This window comes from Arachis stenosperma, chromosome 4 (assembly GCF_014773155.1).
Source record: "Arachis stenosperma cultivar V10309 chromosome 4, arast.V10309.gnm1.PFL2, whole genome shotgun sequence".
NCBI lineage: Eukaryota > Viridiplantae > Streptophyta > Magnoliopsida > Fabales > Fabaceae > Arachis > Arachis stenosperma.
In genome coordinates this window covers 54,978,386-54,993,634 of record NC_080380.1, presented here as the reverse complement: position 1 = coordinate 54,993,634, position 15,249 = coordinate 54,978,386, and the positions used below count along the sequence as shown (strand labels likewise).

Here is a 15,249-nt window from a genome sequence, read left to right as displayed (position 1 = left end):
AGCATCCTTAGTACTGCTTGGTGCATTTTGCATTCCAGACAGACTTTGAGAAATCAAATTGACTTGTTGAGTCAATATCTTATTCTGAGCCAATATGGCATTCAGAGTGTCAATCTCAAGAACTCCTTTCTTCTGACTTGTCCCATTATTCACAGGATTCCTTTCAGAAGTATACATGAATTGGTTATTTGCAACCATTTCAATTAGCTCTTGAGCTTCTGTAGGCGTCTTCTTCAGATGAAGAGATCCTCCAGCAGAGCTATCCAAGGACATCTTGGATAGTTCAGAGAGACCATCATAGAAAATACCTATGATGCTCCATTCAGAAAGCATGTCAGAAGGACATTTTCTGATCAATTGTTTGTATCTTTCCCAAGCTTCATAGAGGGATTCTCCATCCTTCTGTCTGAAGGTTTGGACTTCCACTCTAAGCTTACTCAATTTTTGAGGTGGAAAGAACTTTGCCAAGAAGGCATTGACTAGCTTTTCCCACGAGTCCAGGCTTTCTTTAGGTTGTGAGTCCAACCATATCCTAGCTCTGTCTCTTACAGCAAAATGGAATAGCATAAGTCTGTAGACCTCAGGGTCAACCCCATTAGTCTTGACAGTGTCACAGATTTGCAAGAATTCAGCTAAGAACTGATGAGGATCTTCCAATGGAAGTCCATGGAACTTGCAATTCTGTTGCATTAGAGAAACTAATTGAGGCTTATGCTCGAAGTTGTTTGCTCCAATGGCAGGGATAGAGATGCTTCTCCCATAGAAGTCGGGAGTAGGTGCAGTAAAGTCACCCAGCACCTTCCTTGCATTGTTGTTGTTTTCGGCTGCCATGGGTCCTTCTTCTTTGAAGATTTCTGTTAGGTCCTCTACAGAGAGTTGTGCCTTAGCTTCTCTTAGCTTTCGCTTCAAGGTCCTTTCAGGTTCAGGGTCCGCTTCAACAAGAATGCCTTTGTCTTTGTTCCTGCTCATATGAAAGAGAAGAGAACAAGAAAATATGGAATCCTCTATGTCACAGTATAGAGATTCCTTGAGGTGTCAGAGAAGAAGAAAAATAGAAGGAAGAAGGAGAAGAATTCGAACTTAGTCAGATAGAGTTCGAATTGTGCATCGAGGAGGAGTGGTACTCCATAATTAGAAGGATGTGAGAAGAGGGGAAGAGATTTTTTTTTTCGAAAATTAATTAAAAAGATTTTTAAAAACATTTTGAAAAACTTTAATTTGATTTTCGAAAATCAAGAGTGAGAAAGAGATCAAGTAATTTTTAAAAAAGATTTTGAAATTAGAATTTAAAAAGATATGATTGAAAACTATTTTGAAAAAGATGTGATTAAAAAGATTTGATTGAAAAGTTATGGTTTTAAAAAGATATGATTGAAAAGAAATGATTTGAAAACAATTTTAAAAAGATTTGATTTTAAAAAATTAATGACTTGCCTAACAAGAAAAGATATGATTCAAACATTAAACCTTTCTCAACAGAAAAGGTAACATACTTTGAATTGTTCAATCAAACCATTAATTGTTAGCAAGTATCTTTGAAAAAGGAAAGAAATTGATTTTGAAAATATTTGATTGAAAAGATTTGATTTGAAAAAGATTTGGTTTTGAAAAACTTTGAAAACTTGAAAAAAATTGATTCGAAAACAAAATCTTCCCTCTTGTGCCATCCTGGCGTTAAACGCCCAGAATGGTGCACATTCTGGCGTTTAACGCCCAATGCACTACCTTTTTGTGCGTTAAACGCCCAACCAGGCACCCTGGCTGGCGTTTAAACGCCAATCTGTCCTTCTTCATTGGGCGTTTTGAACGCCCAGCTTTTTCTGTGTAATTCCTCTGCTGCATGTTCTGAATCTTCAGTTCCCTGTACTATGGACTTCAAAATAGAACCAAGATCAAATAAACAATGCATGCAAGACACCAAACTTAAAATTAGACACTAGACTCAAACAAGAAACATAAAATATTTTTGGTTTTTATGATTTTGTAATTTTTTTTGGATTTTTCGAAAATTATATGAAAATAGAAAATGAAGGTTTCAGAATTCTTAGTTTGGATTCCAGGAATCATTGCAATGCTAGTCTAAGACTCCGGTCCAGGAATTAGACATGGCTTCACAGCCAGCCAAGCTTTCAAAGAAAGCTTCGGTCCAAAACACTAGACATGGCCAATGGCCAGCCAAGCCTTAGCAGATCATTGCTCCAATAGCAAGATTGATGGAAATCAACAAGCTATTGTGATGATCAGTTGAAACCTCGGTCCAATAAGATTAGACATGGCTTCTCAGCCAGCAAGATTTCAACAGATCATCATGAAACTCTAAAATTCATTCTTATGAACTCTGAAGAAAAATACCTAATCTAAGCAACAAGATGAACCGTCAGTTGTGCATACACAAAACAATCCCCGGCAACGGCGCCAAAAACTTGGTGTTGTTGCCGGATCAAAACTTGGCACTGTTATTGCAGGGAACAAATGCGAAACTATAGTTAGGACATTTAATTCCCCGGCAACGGCGCCAAAAACTTGGTGCACGAAATTGTGATCACTACAACTCAAATAATCCCTAGTAATGGCTCCAAAGACTTGGTGCTCAATACCATGGCATAAACACAACTTCGCACAACTAACCAGCAAGTGCACTGGGTCGTCCAAGTAATAAACCTTACGCGAGTAAGGGTCGATCCCACGGAGATTGTTGGTATGAAGCAAGCTATGGTCACCTTGTAAATCTTAGTCAGGCAGACTCAAATGGGTATAGATGATGAATAAAACATAAAGATAAAGATAGAGATACTTATGTATATCATTGGTGAGAGCTTCAGATAAGCGTATGAAGATGCCTTCCCTTCCGTCTCTCTGCTTTCCTACTGCCTTCATCCAATCCTTCTTACTCCTTTCCATGGCAAGGTTATGCAAGAGTTTCACCGTTGTCAGTGGCTACCTTCCATCCTCTCAGTGGAAATGTTCAACGCACCCTGTCACGGTACGGCTATCCATCTGTCGGTTCTCGGTCAGGCCGGAATAGAATCCAGTAATTCTTTTGCGTCTGTCACTAACGCCCCGCCTGCTAGGAGTTTGAAGCACGTCACAGTCATTCAATCATTGAATCCTACTCAGAATACCACACATAAGGTTAGACCTTCCGGATTCTCTTGAATGCCGCCATCAGTTGTTGCCTATACCACGAAGACTCTTATCTCACGGAATGGCTGGCTCGTTTGTCAGGCGAGCACTCGGTTGTCAGGCGATCAACCATGCATCGTGTATCAGGAATCCAAGAGATAAACACTAGAGCCTTGTTTGCTTGTAGAACAGAAGTGGTTGTCAGTCACTTTGTTCATAAGTGAGAATGATGATGAGTGTCACGTATCATCACATTCATCATGTTGAAGAACAAGTGATATCTTGGACAAAGAACAAGTGGAATTGAATAGAAGAACAATAGTAATTGCATTAATACTCGAGGTACAGCAGAGCTCCACACCTTAATCTATGGTGTGTAGAAACTCCACCGTTGAAAATACATAAGAACAAGGTCTAGGCATGGCCGAATGGCCAGCCTCCCAAAGTGATCAAAAGATCTAAAGAAAAAGGTTCCAAAGATCAGAAGATGTCTAATACAATAGTAAAAGGTCCTACTTATAGAAAACTAGTAGCCTAAGGTGTACAAAGATGAGTAAATGACATAAAAATCCACTTTCGGGCCCACTTGGTGTGTGCTTGGGCTGAGCAATGAAGCATTTTCGTGTAGAGACTCTCCTTGGAGTTAAACGCCAGCTTTTGTGCCAGTTTGGGCGTTTAACTCTCATTTTGTGCCAGTTCCGGCGTTTAACGCTGGAATTTCTGAGGGTGACTTTGAACGCCGGTTTGGGCCATCAAATCTTGGGCAAAGTATGGACTATCATATATTGCTGAAAAGCCCAGGATGTCTAATTTCCAACGCCGTTGAGAGCGCGCCAATTGGGCTTATGTAGCTCCAGAAAATCCACTTCGAGTGCAGGGAGGTCAGAATCCAACAGCATCTGCAGTCCTTTTCAGTCTCTGAATCAGATTTTTGCTCAGGTCCCTCAATTTCAGCCAGAAAATACCTGAAATCACAGAAAAACACACAAACTCATAGTAAAGTCCAGAAAAGTGAATTTTAACTAAAAACTAATAAAAATATACTAAGAACTCAACTAAAACTACCAAAAACATACTAAAAATAATGCCAAAAAGCGTACAAATTATCCGCTCATCAGACATCCCAGGAGGTTTTCCTCACTAGGATTTTCGTCCTCCTTCTCCCTTGTGCATTCGGCCATATTGATTATATCAATAGCCTTGCACTCTCCTTTTGGATTCTCTTCTGTATTGCTTGGGAGAATACTGGGAGGAGTTTCAATGACTTTCTTACTCAGCTGGCCCACTTGTGCCTCCAGATTTCTAATGGAGGATCTTGTTTCACTCATGAAACTGAAAGTGGTCTTTGACAGATCAGAGACTAGATTGGCTAAATTAGAGGTGTTTTGTTCAAAATTCTCTGTCTGTTGCTGAGAAGATGATGGAAAAGGCTTGCCATTGCTCATCCTATTGCGTCCACCATTGTTAAAGCCTTGTTGAGGCTTTTGTTGATCCTTCCATGAGAAATTTGGATGATTTCTCCATGATGAGTTATAGGTGTTTCCATAAGGTTCACCCATGTAATTAACCTCTGCCATGGCAGGGTTCTCCGGATCATAAGCTTCTTCAGAAGCTGCCTCTTTAGTATTGTTGGATGCATGTTGCCATCCATTCAGATTTTGAGAGATCATGTTGACCTGTTGAGTCAACACTTTGTTCTGAGCCAATATAGCATTCAGAGTATCAATTTCAAGAACTCCTTTCTTTTGAGGTATCCCATTATTCATGGAATTCCTCTCAGAAGTGTACATGAATTGGTTGTTTGCAACCATATCAATGAGTTCTTGAGCCTCTTCAGGCGTTTTCTTTAGGTGAATAGATCCACCTGCAGAATGGTCCAATGACATTTTCGAAAATTCAAATAGACCATAATAGAATATATCTAATATGGTCCATTCTGAAAACATGTCAGATGGACATCTTTTGGTCAGCTACTTGTATCTTTCCCAAGCTTCATAGAGGGATTCACCATCTTTTTGTTTGAAGGTTTGAACATCCACTCTCAGCTTGCTCAGCTTTTGAGGAGGAAAGAATTTATCCAAGAAGGCTGTGACCAGCTTATCCCAGGAGTCCAAGCTATCCTTAGGTTGTGAATCCAACCATATTCTAGCTCTGTCTCTTACAGCAAAAGGGAAAAGCATGAGTCTGTAGACTTCAGGATCAACTCCATTCGTCTTTACAGTCTCACAGATCTGCAAGAACTCAGTTAAAAACTGATAAGGATCTTCAGATGGAAGTCCATAAAATTTGCAGTTTTGTTGCATTAAAGCAACTAGTTGAGGCTTAAGCTCAAAATTATTGGCTCCAATGGCAGGAATGGAGATGCTTCTTCCATCAAATTTGGATGTTGGCTTTGTGAAGTCACCAAGCATTCTCCTTGCATTATTATTATTTTCGGCTGCCATCTCCTTCTCTTGTTCGAAAATTTCTAAAAGGTTATTTCTGGATTGTTGTAATTTAGTTTCTCTTAGTTTCCTTTTCAGAGTCCTTTCAGGTTCAAGATCAATTTCAACAAGAGTGCCTTTTTCCCTGTTCCTGCTCATATGAAAGAGAAGAAAACAAGAAAGGAAAGAGGAATCCTCTATGTCACAGTATAGAGATTCCTTTATGTTAGTAGAAAAAGAAAGGGGGGAAGAGTGAAGAAGAATGGTTCGGATTTTTAGATGAAGAGAGGTGAAGAGAAGTGTTAGTAAATAAATAATTAAATAGAATAAGAAAAGAGAGGGAGAATTTCGAAAATAATTTTTGAAAAAGGGATTAGCAATTTTCGAAAATTAGAGATAAGATGTAATTGAAATTAAAATATGAAACAATTAGTTAATTAAAAAGAATTTTTGAAAAAAAAGGGTGAGATATTTTCGAAAATTAAAGAGGGAAAAGTAGTTAGGTGGTTTTGAGAAAGATAAGAAACAAACAAAAAGTTAATTAGTTAGTTGATTGAAAAATATTTGAAATCAAATTTGAAAAGATAAGAAGATAAGAAGTTTAGATAAGATATTTTGAAATCAAATTTTGAAAAAGATAAAGTTTTGAGAAGGATAAGATAAAAAGATAAGATAAAAATTTTAAGAAAAAGATATTTTGAAAAAGATTTAATTTTTAAAATGACTTAACTAACAAGAAACTACAAGATAAGATTCTAGACTTTAAAGATTGAACCTTTCTTAACAAAAAAGTAACAAACTTCAAATTTTTTAATCAATCACATTAATTGTTAGCATATTTTCGAAAATATGGTATAAAAGATAAGAAAAGGATTTTAAAAAATAATTTTTAAAATTTTTGAAAATGAGAAAAAAAAATGGAAAAGATATGATTTTTGAAAAAGATTTTGAAAAGATAAGATTTTTTTTTTTAAAAATTGAAATTTTGACTTGACTTGTAAGAAACACTAATTTTGAAAATTTTTGACCAAGTCAACCCAAAATTTCGAAAATTTGGAGGAAAATAAGGAAAACATATTTTTTTGATTTTTAAATTTTTAAAGATAAGAGAGAAAAACACAAATATGACCCAAAACATGAAAATTTTAGATTAAAACACAAGATGCATGCAAGAACACTATGAATGTCAAGATGAACACCAAGAACACTTTGAAGATCATGATGAACATCAAGAACATAATTTTGAAAAATTTTTGATGCAAAGAACATATGCAAGACACCAAACTTAGAAATCTTTAATGCATTGAAAATATGAATGCCAAGATGCACATGAAAAACAACAAACAACACAAAACAAGAAAACATCAAGATCAAACAAGAAGACTTACCAAGAACAACTTGAAGATCATGAAGAACACCATGAATGCATGAATTTTCGAAAAATGCAAGAAAAAATTTTTAAAGCATGCAAACAACACCAAACATAAAAATTGACTCAATACTCAAACAAGAAACACAAAATATTTTTGATTTTTATGATTTTCTAATTTTTTTGGATTTTTATTAATTTTTCTTCGAAAATAAAGTTTAGAAAAATGAAAAATAAAAGAAAAACTTTGAAAAAGATTTTTGAAAAGAAAATTACCTAATCTGAGCAACAAGATGAACCGTTAGTTGTCCATACTCGAACAATCCCCGGCAACGGCGCCAAAAACTTGGTGGACGAAATTGTGATCAACAATATTGGCTCTTTGGTATGTGCACAAAAATATTAACTCAGCACTTTCTTTCCACAATCTCGTTCAACTAACCAGCAAGTGTACTGGGTCATCCAAGTAATACCTTACGTGAGTAAGGGTCGATCCCACAGAGATTGTTGGTATGAAGCAAGCTATGGTCACTCTGTAAATCTCAGTTAGGCAGATTAAATTGTTTTATGGGTTTTCGAATAATTAATAATAAATAGAAAATAAAATAGGATAGAAATACTTATGTAAATTAATGATGGGAATTTCAGATAGGCGTGTGGAGATGCTAGAATCCTTTCGAATCTCTACTTTCTTATTGCTTTCATCCAATCCTTCTTACTCCTTTCCATGGCAAGCTGTATGTAGGGCATCACCGTTGTCAATGGCTACATCCCATCCTCTCAGTGAAAATGGTCCTATGCTCTGTCACAGCACGGCTAATCATCTGTCGGTTCTCAATCAGGTTGGAATAGAATCCCTTGATTCTTTTGCGTTTGTCATCACGCCCAGCCTTCAGGAGTTTGAAGCTTGTCACAGTCATTCAATCCCAGAATCCTACTCGGAATACCATAGACAAGGTTTAGACTTTCCGGATCCTCATGAATGCCGCCATCTATCTAGCTTATACCACGAAGATTCTGTTGGGGAATCTAAGCGATATGCGCCCGGCCTAAGGTAGAACGGAAGTGGTTGTCAGTCACGCGCGTTCATAGGTGAGAATGATGATGAGTGTCACGGATCATCACATTCATCAAAGTGTTGTGCAACGTATATCTTGGAATAAGAATAAAAGAGAATTGAATAGAAAGTAATAGTAATTGTATTGAAACTTGAGGTACAGCAGAGCTCCACACCCTTAATCTATGGTGTGCAGAAACTCCACCGTTGAAAATACATAAGTGAAAGGTTCAGGCATGGCCGAATGGCCAGCCCCCAAAACGTGATCACCGGATTCAAAATACAATCCAGGATCCAGGATGATAATATGATAGTAAAAAGTTCCATTTATAATAAACTAGCTCCTAGGGTTTACATGAGTAAGTAATTGATGCATAAATCCACTTCCGGGGCCCACTTGGTGTATGCTTGGGCTGAACTTGATCTATCCACGAGCTGAGGCTTTTCTTGGAGTTGAACTCCAAGTTATGACGTGTTTTGGGCGTTCAACTCCGGATCATGACGTGTTTCTGGCGTTTAACTCCAGACAGCAGCATGTACTTGGCGTTCAACGCCATGTTACGTCGTCAATTTCCGAATAAAGTATGGACTATTATATATTGCTGGAAAGCTCTGGATGTCTGCTTTCCAACGCCGTTGAGAGCGCGCCATTTGGAGTTCTGTCGCTCCAGAAAATCCATTTTGAGTGCAGGGAGGTCAGATTCCAACAGCATCAGCAGTCCTTTTGTCAGCCTTTTTCAGAGTTTTGCTCAAGTCCCTCAATTTCAGCCAGAATTCACCTGAAATTATAGAAAAACACACAAACTCATAGTAAAGTCCAAAAATGTGAATTTAACATAAAAACTTAATGAAAACATCCCTAAAAGTAGCTTGAACTTACTAAAAACTACCTAAAAACAATGCCAAAAAACGTATAAATTATCCGCTCATCAAAGGGTAGGCTTATTTGGGAGAAGTGGGCGAAAACAAGTAATGGCCTGAATCATATGCAAGCATGTAAATACACTAAATAATGGACATATAGACTGAAACAAAGTAAAGATTGCAATCATAGAGAAGAAAACACAGAAGAATAAAATTCATGGTTTAAATAGTATAACCATGTAAACAAGCTCAAAATCTCACATGTTGTGTGTTCTTTAGCTCAAAAATCATGTTCCAATTTACAATCTTCAAACAAATTTAACACATAGAAAATTTTAATTTTTTTTAAATTTAAATTACTGAAATTTTTCAAAAATAGGGTCTTAAAAAGAAACTTATTATTTTTCAACCAAGTAGTACTTAAAACAATCAACTACACATGCAATCTATTATGCAATGCAACAATGAACAAACAAAGAAAATAGAATATTGGTGTTGAGAAGAGAATAACCAACCCATGCAGATCGGTATCGACCTCCTCACACTTAAAGATTGTGCCGTCCTCGGTGCATGCTAAGATGTTCAAGTGGACGGGCTGCTCCAACTGATGCCTTTCTCTATAGATTGTGTAGATTGACTTGCCTGTCTCTCCATTAAAAAGCTTTTTCTCTCTCTTCGTGGTGGCCATCCTGAAAGAAGAGTAAAAGAAAGGAAAGTAACCCAAAATTTAAAGATAAGAACATAAATAAAATATGGGTGTTAATGCCAAATAATAAAGGTCTCAATTACATGGTAGCTACAACATGCAAGTGAGAAAATAGTGGAAGAAAATGGCATATCAATAGTACAAAAGTTGCAACAATGGAGAAGACAGTATGGGTAATGCAAGATAGTGTAAGTGCATATCAATGCAAATGGAATATCAATATTATAAAAATTAGCATTGACTTATGAATAATAATACCCAATTTAAATCAAACAAGTCATGAAGCACCATCATAATTCAAGAAAAGATTCAATAGTTGAAGAAGAGAATTTTAACACCAATGGAAAAGAAAAAGAAAGTAAGAAAGGAGGAAGAAATAAATAAGAAGGAAAGAAAAGATTTATATATGGGGAAGAAAAGATAAGATATTTGGCTGATCTGGATAAGCTGGGCGCCGCTTGTGACGCGGACGCGTGAGCGACGCGTTCGCACGGATAGTGCTTCTATGAAATGACGCGGACGCGTTATTTACGCGGTCGTGTGGATCGATTTGTGCCAATAGCGCGAGGGCAGCCTCGCGGTCGCGCAACTCTCTGTTTGAAACTCCTATTGCCAAATTATAGGATGACGCGGTCGCGTGGGGGACGTGATCACGTGGTTGGGCTTGTTTTGAAAAATGGCGCGGACGCATGAGACATGCGTTCGCGTGGTAGGGCTTGAGTTGCTAGCACGGTTCCAGCCCCACTCCATCACAACTTGCTGCCATACAACCTTTTTACGTCGATTTGTAGGGCACGCGTTCGCGTGGGTGATGCAGACGCGTGGGAGGCATTTTTCCAACATGCTGCGGACGCGTCAATGACGCAGTCGCGTGGATCAATTTGTGCCAAAGGCATGCCTCCAGCCACGCTTTTGCGTGACTCTCTGTTCAATTTAGTTTTCTTTCCAATGCACATATGACGCGGATTCGTCGGCAACGCGGTTGCGTCGCGTGTAAATTTTTTTTATATATATAATAATGCAGTATGCAGAATGCAATGCTAATATGAATGTTATGCATGATTCCAGGTTCAATCAAAACTCAAAAACAAACAAAACAGACTAGAATTAAAACCGAAAAAGGGACGATCATACCATGGTGGGTTGTCTCCCACCTAGCACTTTTAGTTAAAGTCCTTAAGTTGGATATTTGGCGATTTCCTTGTCATGGTGGCTTGTGTTTGAACTCATCTTGAAACTGCCACCAATGCTTTAATGAAGTTCTCCATAAGCTTTGAGCTCCCAAAGTTGATCCTCATATATTCTCGGATCCCAAATCTTGTTTCTACACCTGTCTTCAAGTTGATTATCATGATTCCATCTGGGTGGTTCAGCCTTAGAATTCTCACTAAAGTGTCCAAATAACTTCCTAGACCCATTCAATTGAGCTCTACACCAACATTTGTGTTTAAACTTAAAGCTTTCAACCATAAGGAACCTTGCAGGACAATTCTTACCACTAACCATCTTCCTCTTACTCTTAATGCCACAAAGAGCTCTAAGTTGACAATCCATCTCCAGTAGCCCATATTCAAGTGGAATTAGAAAGCTAAGGGATATTTTCTTTACAATGAACTTTACCCACTCGAATGTTGTGAAGGATGATGGCCTTGGGAGAGGTGTTTCTAATGAACTTGCAAGCTCCACTCCCTTGTGCTCTTCCTTGAATTCTTCCATCTCTTTGTAAGCTTCCTCAATTTCAACCTCTTCCTCTTGGTAGCTTTCTTCTGATTCAAGATCTTCTTCATTGTTCACCAGGTGCATGAGAGGTTGTGCGTCTTCTTCTTTAATTTCCATGTCAAGTCTAATGGGAGAGGATTCAAATGTAGATAAGAATTCATTAATGATTGAATCTATCTCTTGATCGTCTCCTTCAAAGTCTTCAACATTGATATGACTTGGAGGTTGTACACCCTCCTCAACATTAAATTCAAACTCCTTAGAAGGGGGCTCTGTGACTTGAGTTTCCCATGGAGGTTCCGCATCTCCTAAGTCTTTAACCACTTCTTCCTCTTCAATGGTAGGCGTAGCTTCTTCCAATTGTTCCAATACAAAATCATGCTGCTCACTGTCCACCAGTGTTTCTAACTTCTCTTTCATACCACGTTCTTCAGTAGATTCTCCACATGAAGCCATGGGGGTTCCTTGAATGTCCGAACATCGGGAAGGTAATCGATTTATCGCTTGATCCAGTTGGTGAATGGTTGCATGAAATTTTTCCACTATTTCCATGAGACGATCCCTTAATTCTTGTTGTGCTCGGCTATCATAAGTAGGATCAGAGTGCTCTTGGATTGATGGATATGGAGATGGTATATATTGAGGTGGTGGTTCTTGGAAGTAATTGGGGTAGAATTGGGGTGGTTCTATATATGGTTCATATGGTTCATAGGGTGGTTGGTATGCTGGATATGGATTAGGGTCATATGGATGTGAGTGGTGGTAAGGGGCTTGTGAGTATGGTGGTCCAAGGTTACGTTGAGGAGGGAGTTCACAGGCATATAGGGGTGGTTGTTGATAATCAAAAGAGTGCTGACCATAGCCATTGCCTTGATGTGCATCACAGAACGGTTGTTGATAGTCCATTGGAGGTGATTGTTACCATGAGGGTTGATCAAATCCTTGTGCTCCTCTCATCTTTGATTTTTCCAACCTTGATGCAAGTTGTCATTATAATCTCCTCTTCCTGCAACATAATTGTAACCAGACTCATAGCGGAAGGGGTGAGAGTTCATAGTAGTAGGAGAAAATAGAAACAAAAACTAACAAAAAGAAAATATTTTGAAAAAGATAAGATAAGACTTTGAAAAAGATATGATTTTTGAAAAAGGATAAGATAAGATAAAAATTTTAAAATAAAAATCTGAAATTTTTTTTGAAAAATATTTACAATAACCAATAATATGGCAAACGTTTGCAATTCCCTGGCAACGGCGCCATTTTGACGATCAGATTTTCTATCGGTAAAGAATAAAAGTAATCGCGTTGTAAGTATAGTTTCTAAACCAACAGAAAATCCTTTCGTACAAAAGTTTTGGTTGTCACAAGTAACAAACCACTTTGAAATTGATAACTGAAGTATTTAAACCTCGGGTCTTCTTCTCAAGGAATTGCAGGGAGGTATGATTTATTATTGGTTATGGAAAAAGATATGTTTTTGGGGTTTTTTAATGTATAAGATAAAAAGCAAGAATAGTAAATGGCAAAAGGAATAAACTAATAACTAGAAAAGCTCTTGGAAAGGTATGAGAACTAGAAGTCCTATCCTAGTTATCCTTATCAATTGTGATGAGAATTGAATTTTGCTCCCACTCTAACTATGAAGGTAAGTCAGGTGGATAAATCAATATGAATCCTCAAGTCCAAGTCTTTTCCTTGGAAAGACTAGAGTTAGTGGAATCCAAATTAATCAGCAAAGAATTCCAATTTTCAGTCAACACCTCGAGTTTGATAACTCAAGCGTCACCAATTACTTAACCAAAGCCAAAAGGGAAAATTCTAAATCATTTATATCATAAATAAAAGAAACAAATAATAGATCTGAAAATACCTCGAATTATATTAAATAGAATATTCAAATCTAACATGAAAAAGATCATGAATTAAATTGGAAAGATAAATAAAAGGAACATTGAACTGGAACTCAGAAGAAATTGTAAGTTGAAATAATAAGAAATCCTAAATCCTTTAAGAGGAATCCTAATCCTAAATTCTAAGAGAGAGGATAGGTCCTCTCTCTCTAAAAACTACATCTAAATTATGAAAAGTGAATTATGAGTTGTCTCTCCTCATTCCTTGACTTTGCAGCCTTTAATCTATATTTTCTGGGCCAAAAACTGGGTCAAAAAAGCCCAGAATCGCCGGGGACAAAATCTGCCACGCTGGTTTTTCTGTAGAACGACACGTCCGTGTGATTCACGCATGCGTGTCATTTTGCTGTACGTCCACTATAGCAAATTATATATCAAATCGAAGCCTCGGACGTTAGCTTTCTAACGCAACTGAAATGTCGTTATTTGGATCTCTGTAGCTCAAGTTATGATCATTTGAGTGCGAAGAGGTCAGGCTGGACAGCTTCGCAATTTCTTCAACTTCTTGTATTCATTCCACTTTTGCATGCTTTCTTTCCATCCTAACAACTTTTGGAAGGAATTGTAATATCATGCTAATCATATGAATAAGTGGGTAAAGACTTGATAAAAACCACTCAATTAAACACAAGATAAACCATAAAATATTGGTTTATCAGCTGCCATCTAATCCTTCATTTGAATGGGTAAAACTTGTCACTCTTAGCTTTATTATCCCACTTGAATTTGGTTTGCTTGAAACGGATAGCCAACTTAGGGCACTTTGTGGAATGAAGTGTAAGAGAATGATATTTAGTGGTTGGCATTGTAAATCTAGGCTCATTATGGTTAAGGCTTCAAGGATTAGACGCAAAGGTTAGACTGGCGCTTAATTGGATGGGTCTAGGAGGATATTTTGGTGTTCAAATGAGAATTCAATGTGCTTGACACCCAGATGGAATTGTGATGATCAACTTGAAGATAGGTGCGAGAACAAAGTTTGGGATCCCGACATACAAGAAGATCACTTTTAAGAGCCCTTAGCTTGTGTAGAACTTCACCAAGGTTTGGTGCATTTGGTTGGAAATTCTGACAACCAATGGATGTCCAAGCATTGGTGGTTGTTCAAGGATGAATTCAAGCACAAGCCACGATGACAAGGAGCTCACCAAATGTCCAACTTAAGGACTTTTACTAAAAGTGCTAGGTGGGAGACACCCCACCATGATAACAACTTTTTATTTTTTCCTTTTATACATAGTGGTAAATTAGTTTAATTTCTTGTTTAGTTTTGTTTGTTTAGTATATTTAGGAGTCTAGTACGTTAAATAAGGTTTGATGGTGTTTTGGTAGCTATTGGGATGTTTGGAATGCTTGGTTTGGTGCAAGAAATTTGAAAATTTTGAAAAACAGGGCACCCAACCACGCGCACGCGTCACCAACGTGTACGCGTGACCCAAAGAATTCCAACCTTCCACGCGTACACCTCGTGCATGCGTATGCGTGAACCCCAAAATTTTCAAGTGTAGTACAAAAATCAGATAGTTGTGCGCATATTATGCTGAAATTGTGTGTCTAGCACAATTTTGAACTATGCGTACGCGTGACCCACTACGTGTCAACCTCAATTTATGCCATCCACGCCTGCGCGTCCTCGACGCGTACGCGTCGCACCCTATTTCTACCATGCACGCGTACGCGTGACCCACTACCCTATTTCACCCACCTTATTTTCTTCTCTTCTCTGCATTTCTTTTCTCCTTCCCTCTTTTTTTCTTTTCTTTCTCTCCTTCAACCATCATCCAACACTACCAATTTCCATCTATCACTAACCCTTTTAGTTAGTTAGTTAGTTAGTTAGTTAGTTAGTTAGTTTAATTTCTATTTAATTTTCTATTTTTCATGATAAGTGTTGGATGATTCATTTATTTGCATTAATTGCTGCTGATTACTATAGGGTATTATTTTTGAATCATTTTTGATAATATTGGTTGTTGGACTCTTTGTTGAAGTTGTATTTTATTGCTTGGTATTATATTATTCTTACTCAATTTTGTGCATACCAAGTACTATTACATTGCCTTCAAAACACTCAAAAT

The 15,249-nt window shown here is 37.6% G+C and overlaps 2 non-coding genes across 2 annotated transcripts; both read left to right on the top strand.

Moving 5' to 3' along the window:
* Nucleotides 1-327: 327 nt before the first annotated feature.
* LOC130978748 (small nucleolar RNA R71) lies at nucleotides 328-435 on the top strand. Its single transcript, XR_009086365.1, has one exon. It is a non-coding gene; the product is annotated as a small nucleolar RNA R71 (small nucleolar RNA).
* Nucleotides 436-5,067: 4,632 nt separating this feature from the next.
* LOC130978395 (small nucleolar RNA R71) lies at nucleotides 5,068-5,171 on the top strand. Its single transcript, XR_009086041.1, has one exon. It is a non-coding gene; the product is annotated as a small nucleolar RNA R71 (small nucleolar RNA).
* Nucleotides 5,172-15,249: the final 10,078 nt, after the last annotated feature.